This window comes from Ambystoma mexicanum, chromosome 4p, assembly GCF_040938575.1.
Source record: "Ambystoma mexicanum isolate Mex_15411 chromosome 4p, UKY_AmexF1_1, whole genome shotgun sequence".
In the NCBI taxonomy this organism is placed as follows: Eukaryota; Metazoa; Chordata; class Amphibia; order Caudata; family Ambystomatidae; genus Ambystoma; species Ambystoma mexicanum.
Window position 1 is genome coordinate 792,425,784 of NC_090927.1, and position 15,107 is coordinate 792,440,890.

Below are 15,107 nucleotides of genomic sequence, written 5' to 3' on the forward strand. Positions count from 1 at the left end.
GCCTGTTTCAATCAACCCTAGAAGACAAACTAAGGTGGGGCGTTGTACCAAACCTAGAGCAAAAGGACGGAAGTTTATCAAGGTAGTACCCAGGCACGAAAAAATAAATAATGCTAAAGGAGTCGAGCCGGTGGAATCTGGCATTAAGCTTGTAACACAGACCTTTATTCCATATAGACCACTTGATGAGTTAGTGGCTCTCACTGCTAGACAGAACCTATCAGGTGTTGCGCAAGTTTACATCCCTGAGGATACCACATTACCCGCCTTTGCTAAAATAGTCAGCACAAATGTCAGCCTTTGCACTTGCAAGGCGGATAACAACAAGTATTGGACTACTTCCTCCATTGAGACCAACAAAGCCTGCCCAGCCCAACCGACCCAGCCCAACCGAGCCTTGCTGAGTTGAGAGAGGAGATCAGAACTTCCATAAATGCATACATGTCCCAAACTCCATGTGTGCAATCTGTCCCATCGATCAGACAAAATCCTTTTGTTTCACAGGCCCACGGTCCTATGAACCAGGGCCTTATATCAAACAATCTGGGCACCTCGACTCTTGGTCAAATCAATACCCAATCATTACAGACATTTAATTCATCCACCAACCAAATGTCTCAAGCTGTTTGATGTGACTCACATTTGAATGCATCTAAGCCCTTACTTTTTCAGAACAATGCAAAACTTGTAACTACTCAGTTACCTTCAGAGGCGAATTCTGTACACTTGATATCCTCGTCGCAGAACTTGAGAGATATCATAAAAACTTCCATTGATGCATACATCACAGAGACCAACAAGCGCTCCCAAGTCACTAAAAATACATGGCAAGAAGGATTCCCTGATGTGAGTGGACTATTAAAGGGGCCGACCATGACAGTCAATATGAGTGCACCAAATGACGGCACATGTACCAGAGTCAATCTCTCCTCTGCGACACAATGCATCCAAGAGAGACACTTACCCAATTCCAATTGCCTGGATGGAGGTAAACCATTAACCCAACCCAAGTCCCATTGTTTAGTGCTTAGATGTCGAGAAGATCCTTATCCTAAGTATGCATTGAATAGAGTGAGTATCTTGAACATATGCAGTGCAATTCCTAGCCTGGCAGCGCTATCCTCAACAGATATCAACCTGGTAGAATTCACCAACATAAATAAACTATCTGATGCCAGAATTTATGTTTACTCTACAAGTGTGATGAATATCTCGTGGCAGGCCAAATCATCTTTATATGAGCTGTGCTTTATTCTATTCCAAGAACCAAACATCAGAGACAATTTGGTTGAGAAACCACAAATTAAGACATAAAAGCCTACCAAGAATAGAGACACTCTTCAGAGCACAAGTTACATCCCCAGTATGAAATCATCACAAGTTTTTAATTCGAGATCATAATATGATGCCGCTGCCAGTATCTGCAGGTTTCTCTCTTGGAATACAAGAGAATATAAGCACCTTATCAATTCAGCGAGCAACGATCTGGCCCAATATGACCTTATAGCTCTACAGAAAACCTGGCTTACGGAATGCCCAACATGGGCATCACATATCACCATCGTGACTCCTGCTATTCAGAACGCCATGGGCAGGCCCAGTGATGGACTCCTGTTAGCCATTAATAAAGCATCTGGGTTTACGGGTGAGAAACTTCCTTCACCCTCGCTGTATTTCCAAATTGTAAAGCTCCATAGAAACTTGCAAACTATAGTCATCGTTAACATCTATTGGAGCAGAATGAACAACTCATCAGACTCCTTTTTTATGGAGTTGCGCTGGATTCTCGATCGCTTGGCACAAGAGCGGTGCATACATCGGACGATAATAGTAGGTGATCTAAGCCTGCACTTGATTCCACAAGGTGACATAGGGTTGGCGGCTGATGAACTGACCTGGCTTAACATTATGAAGGAAAGAGGCTTTGTTATGCTGAATGGTGCGGTCTCGGGAGATGTTCCCATCCAATTAACTTGGAGTAGGGGGCCTCAGCGAGCCACATAGGACTATATCCATGTCCATATAAATTTCATAGATCAAGTGCAATCCGTGCAGGTTGTGCAAACAAATCACAGTGATCACGACAAGCTCGTTATGCGCTACCGGATACGTCAAGTAGTAGTCCCATGTCTGAGAAATAATCATGCACATCATAATCTTGTTAATAACAGTGGCACACGCGTGCAATGGAATCCCAATAAATTGGAGCAGTTCCATCTAGCTCTCTATCAGTCCTCTAGCCATCCAGGTGATGTTCATCCAAATTGCTATGTCAATGTGATGAAGATCTTCAAGCAGCTCAAAATGCCGGACTTGAGCATTAGGCATAAACATTGTCACCCATATGATCCTGTACTTCCTTCAGCGCAAGAAAGCGGACCTTCGTAGGGCCATTTGCAATTTGAAGTTCTTTCCAGAAGTGGATCATTTTTCAGCAAAAAAACAGCTAAATGCCACTTATAGATCGTGGCTAAAGGACCAGCGTCTGCTTCACTACCAACATAATGGGAAGAAAATGTTGCGCCAAATTCTCATTAAATCAACAAGTGGCATCTGGGCGTGCTTGAATGAGGCCACGTATAAAACGCAAGAAGAGGTTCAGATCAATGCTGTTCCAAATGAAGATTTAAATCGAAATACAGGAGACTCATGTATGTCACATTATTTTACAATTGCAATTGATGACATTCAGCTTTGCATCATGAATTTGAGTCGCTCGCGGGCAATGGGCCCAGATGACCTTCATAATGGCACACTTAAAGATCATCCTTATGAATGGGCAAAGATACTCCATCAGATATATAGACACACACTTGCTACAGGAGTCATCCCAGATTCCTGGAAGAAGTCCATAATATTACCTACTTTTAAAAAAGGTAATAGAGATGACCCCGCATCCTATCGACCGATAGCGTTATTGGACTGCCAGGGAAAAATATTTGCGCGCCTAATTTTGAATAAGTTTAACATATGGTTGGATGCGAACAAATTCCAAGATCCATTCCAAACAGGCTTCTTTCCAGGGATTGGGACAGCTGTCAATATCATTACTTTAAACGGCATCATTCATAAAGCGCAACAACAGCAGCAGCCACTTTATACTGCCTTTATAGATTTCAGAATGGCATTCGATGCTGTCCCACGAGAGCTTCTTTACAAGAAACTAATGGACAGAGGATGTCCTTGGTCCAGTGTAAAACGGCTCATCGACCTCCATACAGACACCACAATTCAGATTATATTGTCCAGTGAGGGTCTGTTGTCTGATCCGATTCAGACTGCGTGTGGGTTAAAACAAGGTTGCCTGTTAGCCTCTGCAATGTTTACTTTTTTCATCTCAGATGTCGGTATAAGTTTCGAGAAAATCGTTGCAGATCCCCCGAAAATATCTGCTTTATGCTGATGATATGGTTCTCTTCTCAAAACCCCCTAAAGGGTTACGTGCTCTCTTGGGTGCCCTTCATGGCTATACTAAGAAAAATTGTATTTCATTCAATCTAACGAAACCGAAAATTATACAATTTGGTAAACAAGCAACAGAATGCCACCTACAGATGGCCACTACAAGACATCCATTTAACCTCAGTCACCTCATATATTTATCTGGGCACATATATAAGTAATTGCTCAAATAAGCACGCCAGCCATCAGCACATAAAGCAGAAATTAATGACTGCCATTTCTCAAAGCAGATTAATCAGGGGAAAATATTGTACATTTTCGATAACCCCCTTGCTAGTGTATTATAAACAAAAGTGTATTCCAGTAATTCTATAGGGCACAGAGGCTTTCCTAGGCAAATCCTATTAATATTGGTCGTTTATAGAAGGGTGTTACTGGAAGCGTGCATTGAATCTCCCACTGTCTGAACCCATATGCATCCTGAGATATGAGCTTGGACTTTCGTCTCTTTATTCGATTTATAAATGGTAATGATGCTAATTGTATCGCTTTGTGTGCTGAATGTGGATCAACCCGGCCTATTGGGCATTATATGGCCCAAAAGATCATTGCCAATACAGGCTTTTCCCTTGCATTGCTAATAGAAAAAAACGCTTGTGGGAAGACGAATGGATTAAAACCAGATCAGCATGCCTTTTATATCAGAAATTTCAGAATAACCCATTTGATTTAAAACTTTAAAACGATATGGGGAAACAGAGAGTTTTTTAACTATGTTCCCTAATTCGCGCCAGCGAAATTAATATTTGCGATTTCACCTCAATATTTGGCCTACTAAGGAAGTCCTATGTGCCCGTAGAATTATATCAAGCACTGAGATGCACTGTCGCTTTTGTCAAATTGCCCCAGAAACAATGATGCATTTATGTGTTGAATGTCCGATGTTATTATCAAAACGAACCATACATTTTGCCCATTTGTTTACTGGATGTATGACCATAACAAACATCCGATGCTGGAATTTGCTATTTCATAGCAATTTGAGAATGATCAGATATGCCATACTCAATTACCTATATAGTTTGAGCTTATTGAAAAAGGTGATTACTATGAGTCATTTGTAAGGGGCCGAACAGGCCAGTGCCTTGCTAAAAGAAGACACTGTATATTTTATAAGGTTTATTATTTTTATTTATTCTTAATTTCTCCCCTACTTAACTGCTTGGTCGCTGCCGCTTCCCTGCAACCCTGCGTTGTCAGATCCATCCCTCTAACGCGGGTCGGATCCGACTTCGAGGGTCCCTTTTTCGTTATTTTCTTTTTTTTCTGTCCCCGCCTCCAATTTTGAGGAAGTGGGGAACAGGGGCCTGCCACTGTAAAATGCGACCCAAAACATGCATTTTCATCCTGTTTGAGGAACAGAAATGCAAGCGACACAGCAGCGGTTCATACCTTAAAAGAAATTAATGCTAGGGTCAGGAAAGACCCTGTCATGCAGTTGCACCCCCACATCCCATGCGCATAGGTTTGCCTACAATTTCTGCACATTTAAAAGTGCATCTTGCTTGGAAATGAGTGATGCGATTTTAAATTGGCAGAAACGCCACTTTATTTGATCAAGGAGATGAAAAAGGCCATCTGAATGGGCGCACAAATAAAATGGCCCATTCATGTGTCCCTTGTGGATTGGGCTGCTCATTTTTTGGGCGCAAGTGATGAGATGTGTTAGCGCATTTCATTTCTTGCGGAAAAAAAAGTTGAGAACCTGGCACCTGGATTAATTTTTTTTTTTAAAAAGTAATTTTTGCAGATTATTTTTTGTTTTTTTAAAGGTGCTGTTTTTGCACAAAACGGCCGTTTTCGCGGCATTTTGCGCAAAACGCCTGTTTTCACGGCATTTTGCGGGATCACAAAATCGCTATAAACTGGATGGTCTGCTTAATGCAGTGCATCCTCTCACTTGTAGTCCCTGCCAGATATGTATCCTCAGTGAGTTTTGTGCTCTTAATACAGTGCATGTGTAAGTTTAGATACTAGTACAGAATTGATTGTTAGTTTAAACCACCTGCCCCCTAGGTCAATGTTATTTTTGTAAGTCTTATAAATCATCTGTTTATTTTATATTTTTGTTTTGTTTTGTCCCTGGCATATTAGAGTAGTAATGGTTGATTCTGTTGAAACTGTTACATTCATCAAAACCTGACATGACTTGTTCTTTATCCACAGGACCTACCCGATGATCCATCACATCAATAAATAAAAGCAGGTTGGCCATATTAAGGACTTGATAGAAAACGGGGAAAGCTTTGAGGATTTCTTTTTTTGCAGGCGAGGATACGGCTGACCTCAAAAGGTTGGTTTACCGAATGGCATTTCGAACATTAATCGAGAAAGTATTCTGAAAAAAACCCTTTGAAGATACATATTTGGGGTTGCCAGGCCTAGTGGTTTTTGGAAAGGATATTGGACACTATCAGGCCGATTCATGGAAATAATGTGCGCGGAAAAACCGGCGCACGCGTGCGAAAACGTGCGATTCGCAGTGGCACAGAAAAAATCGCAGAAAATCGCACAGAAAACAGCGCACATCCATTCATGGAAGCACGGGCACGCGCGAAATGTGGGATGTGCGCTGAGAAAGTGCGCGGTGCACGCTGGTGCACGCTGGCGCACGCTGGCGCACAGGTCATCGAACGCCGTGGGATAAGGCCACAGCGAATTCGCACATAGCGCGGCGCACAGAACAAAAGTAGGCGTAACACGGGGCGTCACACGCAGAATGGGGAACAACTCGTGAAAATGTGGGCGTCACGGGGGAAGTACAGGAGGCAAGTGCACAGAACGCCCATACGCTCGCCTACAACACGTATTCATGGAATCGAATAGGGAAAAACAGCGCACGGCCAAAGACGCGCACAGGCCCATACATGTCCGCCACACGAAAGCAGGCGGTAGCGTCCCTGCGCAAGAAAAAAATGTGCGCCAAAGTCCTACACGCGCAAGAAGGCCCACACGCGATCGGGCCTGGGCGAGCGTGTGCGTGTATTTCAGGGGTGCGCGTGAAGTCCCACACGCGATTGGCCTGGGCGCGTGTATTACAGGGGCTCGCGGGTGTTTTCACACGCGATTGTCCTGGGCGCGTGTATTTCAGGGGTGCGCGAGAAGATTCACACGCGAACGGGCCTGGGGGAGCGTGTGCGTGTATATCAGGGGCTCGTGGGTGTTTTCACACGCGATTGTCCTGGGCGCGTGTATTTCAGGGGTGCGCGAGAAGATTCACACGCGATAGGGCCTGGGGGAGCGTGTGCGTGTATTCCAGGGGCTCGCGGGTGTTTTCACACGCGATTGTCCTGGGCGCGTGTATTTCAGGGGTGCGCGAGAAGATTCACACGCGATCGGGCCTGGGGGAGCGTGTGCGTGTATTCCAGGGGCTCGCGAGTGTTTTCACACGCGATTGTCCTGGGCGCGTGTATTTCAGGGGTGCGCGAGAAGATTCACACGCGATCGGGCCTGGGGGAGCGTGTGCATGTATTTCAGGGGCTCGCGGGTGTTTTCACACGCGATTGTCCTGGGCGCGTGTATTTCAGGGGTGCGCGAGAAGATTCACACGCGATCGGGCCTGGGGGAGCGTGTGCGTGTATTCCAGGGGCTCGCGGGTGTTTCCACACGCGATTGTCCTGGGCACGTGTATTTCAGGGGTGCGCGAGAAGTTTTACACGCGTTTTGGCTGGGTGCGTGTATTCCAGGGGTGCGCGAGAAGTACCACACGCGTATTGGCTGGGTACGCGAATCCATTGGACCAAAGGCCCTTACAGCGCAGGCGCGTCTGTGACGTGAACTGCACGTCCTAGTATCAGCACTTGTAATAGGTCCTTAGCACGTATACGCGGAAGTGACGTTGGACGTGTGGTCCGGTTCAAAAGGTACGTGTAGGACGTCATTTCCTTGTACGTGCTTTTCGTGGAGAGCGAGTGGGTGAAATCTGTACTTCTTGTCGGTTCACACGCGAATTACTTCACAGCGTTTCGAGTTCGTACTCCCTGTTACCTCTGTCAGATTTCATTTTTTCTCTTTTTCTCTGGACCTGTTCCCTCAGACAGCGTTCACTTCTCCTGTAGTCCTGTCTCCTCAGACAGCGTACAATTCTTCTTTTGGCGGGGGTGTTGCCAACGCGTGAGGCGCGCACGTGCGTGTACTTCAAGCACTTTTTCCAGGCAGACGGTGAGTTGCGCACCTATTTTCCAACAGTGCTTGCCCCGTGTGTCGCGTACCCCTTCAGAGGTCATTGTAGGCTGCGTGTGACACGCATACGTTCATTATTGTGTTTCTGGGTGCCACAGCGTAGTGCGTGTTTTTGTTTACACGCACGTGGTCTACGAGGGGTCGCTTGCACGTCATTTTCTGTTATTGGGGTGCCTGTGCATTGCGTGACCCATCATCTTTCACCAGGGATTCCATTCAGCCTTGCAAGTGCACTAGGGTACGAATACCATCTAGTACCCTACCCCTTTGACCCCCAATTGCCCAGGACAATACTTCCCTGCTACTCCCATACGCACAGCTACATCAGTGCCATGTCTGGGAGGCGAGCAAGAGGTAAGGGTGGCAAAGGTGGCCGACCCTCAAGAGGTGGGCGTGGTGGGCGCGGTAGGGGACGTGGCCGGGATTTGCAGGCTACCCCTAGCACCCCACATGTGGAGGACCAGTCAGGGAGACCCATGCCCCCCCCCCATGGTTGAGGAAAACGTGGCTGACACCATCGATGCTCAGCCCTTGTTGGACCCGTCCATTGTGGCACCTGACCTGGCACAGGCTGACTCCGAGACTGATTTCCAGGTCCACAAGTCTAGGCCACGGGTGGCTGTGCCAGTCAGTGTCACCAGGCCACGTGTATCAGGGGCAGCCATGTCATCTGCTGCCCCAAGTAGGCGGGGTGGGAAGGCTGCAGGGGCAGCTGCAGCTCCGTCCACCCCAGCTCTGACTCTCCCAGCCAGGACAGTGTTGGTCCCAGTCCGTCAGTCTGAGGTTCCCCCTGCCACTATCACACTCGAGCTAATGCCTGCAGGAAGTCAGATGGTCAGTGTGCCATTGCACACTACGACACAGTCCACCGGTGCTCCTGCCCCGAGTGGCCAGAGCGGCATATGCCACTCACAGTCCCCACCACCTTACAAGAGGAAGAGGAAGAGTGCACGTGCACTACAGGCTGATGCCCCAGACACGGCTACACAGTCCAGCACGCTGAGGAAGCCTAGCTTCAATGATGCCGAACTGAATCAACTTGTGCAGTATGTGTCCGATCATGACGCCGAAATGTTGAGCACTCCAGGGTCTAGGATCACACCTGCTCGCCGTCAGGCACACTGGCAGGCCGTCGCGGACAGCATAAGTTCCCTTGGGTTTATGAGGCGCACAGTTACCGAGTGCTACAAGCGAAGGAATGACCTGAAGCGCAGGGCAAAGAGAAAGCTGGCCTCAAGTCATGCCGCAACTCTGGTGACTGGAGGTGGGTCTCCAGTAGAGGACATTGAGCTCACTCCACATGAGAATGTCGCTGGGACCTACGTCACAGAGGAGCAGATCCAAGGTGTGGGAGAACTTCCAGATTACGAGGCATTGTCCGGTGAGTGCACATGTATGTGTGTGTGATCCATGTGTACGTTGCATGTGGGAGGGGTCCAGGGTGGGTGCCAGGTCAGGGTGTGTGTGCCTGAGTGGTTTGGGTCACCCATGTGCTTCATCCAATGCATTTTGCCCCCCGGGATTTGGGTATTGCAGTGTCCCTTCTGGCCACAGCAGGCATTTGCCACTATATTGCGCCAGTTGACCTTGAAGTGGCAACATGCAACAACATTGTTCCGTATTTCGCTGTGCACGTTCTGGCTGATTGTAGGAATACCCCCAGTTCTATTGCACATCACTCTGCCCTATTCTCACAAATCTGACATGCCTATGGTACATGCCAACTGTGGGATGGCACTGCTAGCCAACATGCATCTGATGTGTTGCCCTTCCATCTTGGTGTCATCAGTGTCTGACATTTACCTCCCCTTCCAACTCAGTGACAGTGCATGCATGTGAGGGACATAGTCATGTGGGACATGTGTCTATCAAGTACATTTCCTGTAGCTTGTCTAGCCTATTTGTGTGCCATGGTGCTAATGCCTGTTTCCATTTTCTGTCTTTCATGTTTTTTCAGAGGATGACGCACTTGATGCTGTTGAGGGTGAGGAGATGGTGCTCACCCAGGAGGGATCTCTGACACGTCCGAGCACGAGTGGGGGACGTGGTGTGTTGGTGGGTGAGAACCCACTCTTGCTGCAGGGCATTCTCTCCAGGGCTGTATATGGGTGCACCTCCCCAGAACTCTTTTCAAGTGTTGATTCGGATGAGACCCATGTGGATTCGCAGGTATGTGTTCATGGAAGGGATACTGTTCTGTCTGACCCACCTGCACCAGGGGTAGAGCCCACAATGGGGATGTCAGTGTTGGTAGGTGCGCCTGTGGTGGTTACGGATGCAGGGCCACACTCTGCAACATCTGATCCTGTTCCTGGGCCAGCAGATCAGAGGGGAAATGCAGTCCTGCAGCCTCAGGCAGTGCCGACACAGCGAGGCGCAGTTCGCCTTGCCCCAGACAGGTGTGGTGCCCGCCAACGCGGTGGCCGTCCGCCACCTGGCAATACCGTATGGGAGCAATCCATATATGGTATGGCCAACCAACAGGCAGCATCATCAGAAATGATTGCTCAAGCCATGGACAGGGTGGCCACTTCCATTGTCCCCCCAGAAAGGCAGAGGGAGCTACTAGAGCAGGCAACAGCCTCCATTTGCCAATCAGTAAGGGAGGACATGTTGGCGTCCAACAGGGACAGACAGGCGGCCCTGGACAATCTGAGGGAATCAATTTCTCTAGATGCCCAGGGACAGAGGGAAGCCCTGAGGGGGGAGGTCCAGCACCTCAGGCAGACTCTACTGGACCTTGAGGCTTCCACTCTCACCAAGACAGAACAGCTGCTGGAGCGCGTCACCCGTACGCTCTCGGCAGAGATGCAGGCAACTCGTGCGGAGGTCCGGGCAACACGTCGGGTGTTGCATGGGGATCTCCGCACCATATCCCTCCAGAACGAGGCCTTCAACACCCGCATGCTTGCTGCAATGGAGGACCACACCAGGGCTTTGCGTGGGCTGCCTCCCATAGCACCACCACCTCCTGTGGCAGCAGCAGAGGTCGAGGAGAGCGAATCCAGCAGTGATTCTCCCACAAATTAGTAGCCGTGCAGGCCATGAGCCCATGGAGGTGTTTTATTTTCGCAACATTCACCCAGGTGGCTGTTGGTGAGCATCCTGTCCTCGGACCTCCTGGGTGGCCTCCCCCACCCCCCCTGGCCCCCACATGGCCATTTTTGATTTTTGCTTTTTGATTTTTGAGGTGCAGTGTGTTGCCTTGTGTGGCTCCCGTGGGCTTCCACTGTGTTCCGTTGGGCACATGCAAGCTTGTCCTGAGTTTGGGTTAGATGCTTGGGTTTGTGAGACACACACCCCTCCTGCTTCCCGTTTCCATGGGCTTGCAAAGGGTGTGCCCAAGTGACAGTGAATTACACAGTGACGTTGGACTCCCATGAGCTATGTGGCCAGTCTGTAGTCAATACTGTGTATACATTCCTAGTGCATATTGTAGTAGTATTGTACACTGCATGGTGTATTGATGTGTACTTGTGCTTCCATGTCTCCCTCCTAATTTGCAGGGTCAGTCCTCATGTCTTCACAAGCCCGTCTACTTTGGAGATGGAGTTCATGTTGTTAGCAGTGCACTCCCAGATGTGGCTGGCACCAACACTGTACAGTAAGAGGTGGTCGATGTGCTGGCATCATCAGGTTGTAGGTCAACGTATCCTTTAGTATTTGGTCATGTTTGTTGTTATTTATACATGTATGTGGGCATACTGTGTGTGGGCAGTTTCCATTTGGGACACTGTACTCTGTGGCACGTGTGTAATGTTTGGGGTATGAATTTGTTTGCTCTCACATTGCATGATATGCCATGGTGGAGATGAGTGTGGGCCTGTTGGCAGGTGCCCCTCACTGCTGGGGGCTGGGGGTGCAGAGGGACATGGATGGGGTCCTGGGGAGGAGGTGTTGGGTGACATGGCACTGTTGTCATGTACTATCTTTGATGGTGGCAGTGAAATTGGCATCATTGAAGTGTGTCTTTTGATGACACAGCATTGGTGGTGTTTGTGTAGGTAGGGTGGCACACAATGGTACACTTCCAGTTGTACAGTCTCAGGCTGGTATGGTTGTGACAGGTGACTCTCCATTGAGGCATCATCTTTGTCAGAATGAGTCATCATTGATTGTCAGCTGGTATGTGCCAGGGCTGTGCCCACTCCACAGGGTGTGATTTTATGTGAAGTAATCAGCCACCAGCTGCGTGCGGGCTACCTCCCCCCGTGCCCTTTCCCCTCCCATGCGCAGCGGGGGCGTGCATGTGGTTGGGGACGTGGGGGCACCACCATGTCCACGGCCAGGCCCCGGCGTGTTGCAACGTTGTGCAGGACACATGCTGCCACTATGATCCTGCACACTACTGGTGGAGCGTATAACAGCTGCCCGCCAGAACGGTCAAGGGAGCGAAAGCGTGACTTGAGCACTCCGAATGTGCGCTCCACTATGCCCCGGGTTGCAATGTGGGCTGTGTTGTATCTTACCTGGGGTGGCGTGGTGGGGTTCCGAATTGGCGTCATCATGTGGGTGCTGAGAGGGTAGGCACTGTCCCCTGGGGAGGAGGTGATGGGTATCATTAGTGGGGTTGTGACATTACTCAGTATCTGACATGCATGCACGCGCAGTGGCATTTATACTCACCGAGCAGCCATGTATCGCCATGCCGCCCAGCCTCTATGTCCCGGTTTAGGGTAGACATTCTGTAGATGAAGCTGTCGTGGGTTGAGCCTGGATAGTTTGCATATACTGAGGTGATGATTCCCTTGGCATCACATACTACCTGGACGTTGATGGAATGCCAGTGCTTGCGGTTTCTGTAGATGTGCTCAGTTGCCCTGGGGGGACGTAGAGCCACATGGGTGCAATCAATGGCGCCTAGCACTTTGGGGAATTGTGCCACCCTGTAGTATTCCTGTGCAACAGCCTGCCTTTCTGCAGGTGTTCTGGGCAGGTATATGTGCCTGCGGACTGATGGGCGTGCAGTGATGATGGCCAAGACCTGGTGTAGGCAGCGTGACTGGGTGGCCTGTGACACCCCCCCCCACTATGGCACTTGTCCGCTGAAATGATCCAGTGGCCAAGAAGTGCAGTACATTGAGGACCTTCTCCAGGGGGCTGAGGGCTTGGGAGCAAAGGGTGGGTGATGTGAGGTCATCCTCCCACTCACTGACCAGGTCGAGTAAAATGTGAGGTGGAAACCTGTACCTCCCATACACCTGGTCATCAGGCATCCCAAAAAGGCTGGTTCTGGGTGTGAAAATTCTGGCCCGGACTATCCTCCTCCTCCTGCGATATCCCACGGCCACTGCTGCTAGGAACGGTATATTCATCCTGCCGTCTGAGCTTGTTTGTTGTTTGCGCGCACTTTTATGCTGTGCGGGTCAACGTACGCCTGCTTCCTGCTGGCTTACGTGCTTCCGGATTGGCCACGTTCGATTCCATGAATACGTGTTGTAGGCGAGCGTGTAGGACTTCCCGCGCACCCCTGAAATACACGCGCCCAGGCTAATCGCGTGTGGAACTTTTCGCGCACCCCTGAATTACACGCACACGCTCCCCCCAGGCCCGATCGCGTGTGGAAGCACCTGCGAGCCCCTGAAATACACGCGCCCAGGCCAATCGTGTGTGGAACTTCTCGCGCACCCCTGAATTACACGCACACGCTCCCCCCAGGCCCGATTGCGTGTAGGAGCACCCGCGAGCCCCTGAAATGCACGCGCCCAGGCCTAACGCGTGTGGAACTTCTCGCGCACCCCTGAAATACACGCGCCCAGGCCAATCGCATGTGGAACTTCTCGCGCACACCTGAATTACATGCACACGCTCCCCCCAGGCCCGATCGCGTGTGGGAGCACCCGCGAGCCCCTGAAATGCACGCGCCCAGGCCTAACGCGTGTGTAACTTCTCGCGCACCCCTGAAATACACGCGCCAAGGCTAATCGCGTATAGAACTTCTCGCGCTCCCCTGTAATACACGCACCCAGCCCATTCGCGTGTAGAATTACTCGCGCTCCCCTGTAATACACGCACCCAGCCCTAACGCGTGTAAAACTTCTTGCGCACCCCTGCAATACACGCACCCAGCCCTAACCCGTGTATAACTCCTCACGCACCCCTGGAATACATGCACACGCTCCCCCCAGGCCCAATCGCGTGTGGAAGCACCCGGGAGCCCCTGAAATACACACGCCCAGGCCAATCGCGTGTGGAACTTCTCGCGCACCCCTGAATTACACGCACACGCTCCCCCCAGGCCCGATCGCGTGTGGAAGCACCCGCGAGCCCCTGGAATACACGCGCCCAGGCCAATCGCGTGTGGGACTTCTCGCGCACCCCTGAATTACACGCACACGCTCCCCCCAGGCCCGATCGTGTGTGGAAGCACTCGCGAGCCCCTGAGATACACGCGCCCAGGCCAATCGCGTGTGGAACTTCTTGCGCACCCCTGAATTACACGCACACGCTCCCCCCAGGCCCGATCGCGTGTGGAAGCACCCGCGAGCCCCTGAAATGCACGCGCCCAGGCCAATCGCGTGTGGAACTTCTCGCGCACCCCTGAAATACACGCGCCAAGGCTAATCGCGTGTAGAACTTCTCGCGCTCCCCTGTAATACACGCACCCAGCCCATTCGCGTGTAGTATTACTCGCGCTCCCCTGTAATACACGCGCCCAGGCCAATCGCGTGTGGAACTTCTCGCGCACCCCTGAATTACACGCACACGCTGCCCCAGGTCGCGTGTGTTGCTTCTCGCACCGGTGCAGGGTTGGCGCAGCCCTTTGCGATGATTTTGCGATCTTGATGGCTTTTCCTTGCGCGAGGGCGTTCTTGGGGGCGTAACTGGCACTGCTGCAGGGTCGCTGCGATACTCTGCGCCACGGCTTGTTTTGGAGGATTAATCCATGAATACGATGTGCGCTGAAATGGATTTTATCGCACGCGGCTGCCGCAGACATTCGCACGGGAACACTCTGCACCAGCCGCGTGCGATACTTTTGACTGTATTTCCATGAATCGGCCTGTAAGTTTTTCAAATAAAACATTATGTGCGGCCTTTTGCCATATGTGTGATGCCATTATGCAAGGACACTCAAAAATTACAGGTTATCCAGGATAACGACTCTTAGCACTCTGCAGCTGCTGCGCTTCTGTCAAATCAATGAAACGACCGGGTGAAACCCCTGTCTGGCTCTCCTGACCTAAACCCCACTGAGATGGTCCAACTCAAGGGGTATCTGAATTGTGACTGTAAAGTCTCCAAAAAGGCAGAACTGATTGACGGGATCAATACGTTTTGGTTCATGGTACTGACACCTGTCTGTGGACAAAAGACCATGCAAAGAAGGTCCTACCGGCCATTTCTTAGTGTAGTGGTGGAGAAACAAACATGTATATTGAGAAGTATTTTGTATTATGGGCCCTGCAGTGCGAATCTAGAGTACTATACATGTACCTGTACTGTTGTCTCATTACAAATTG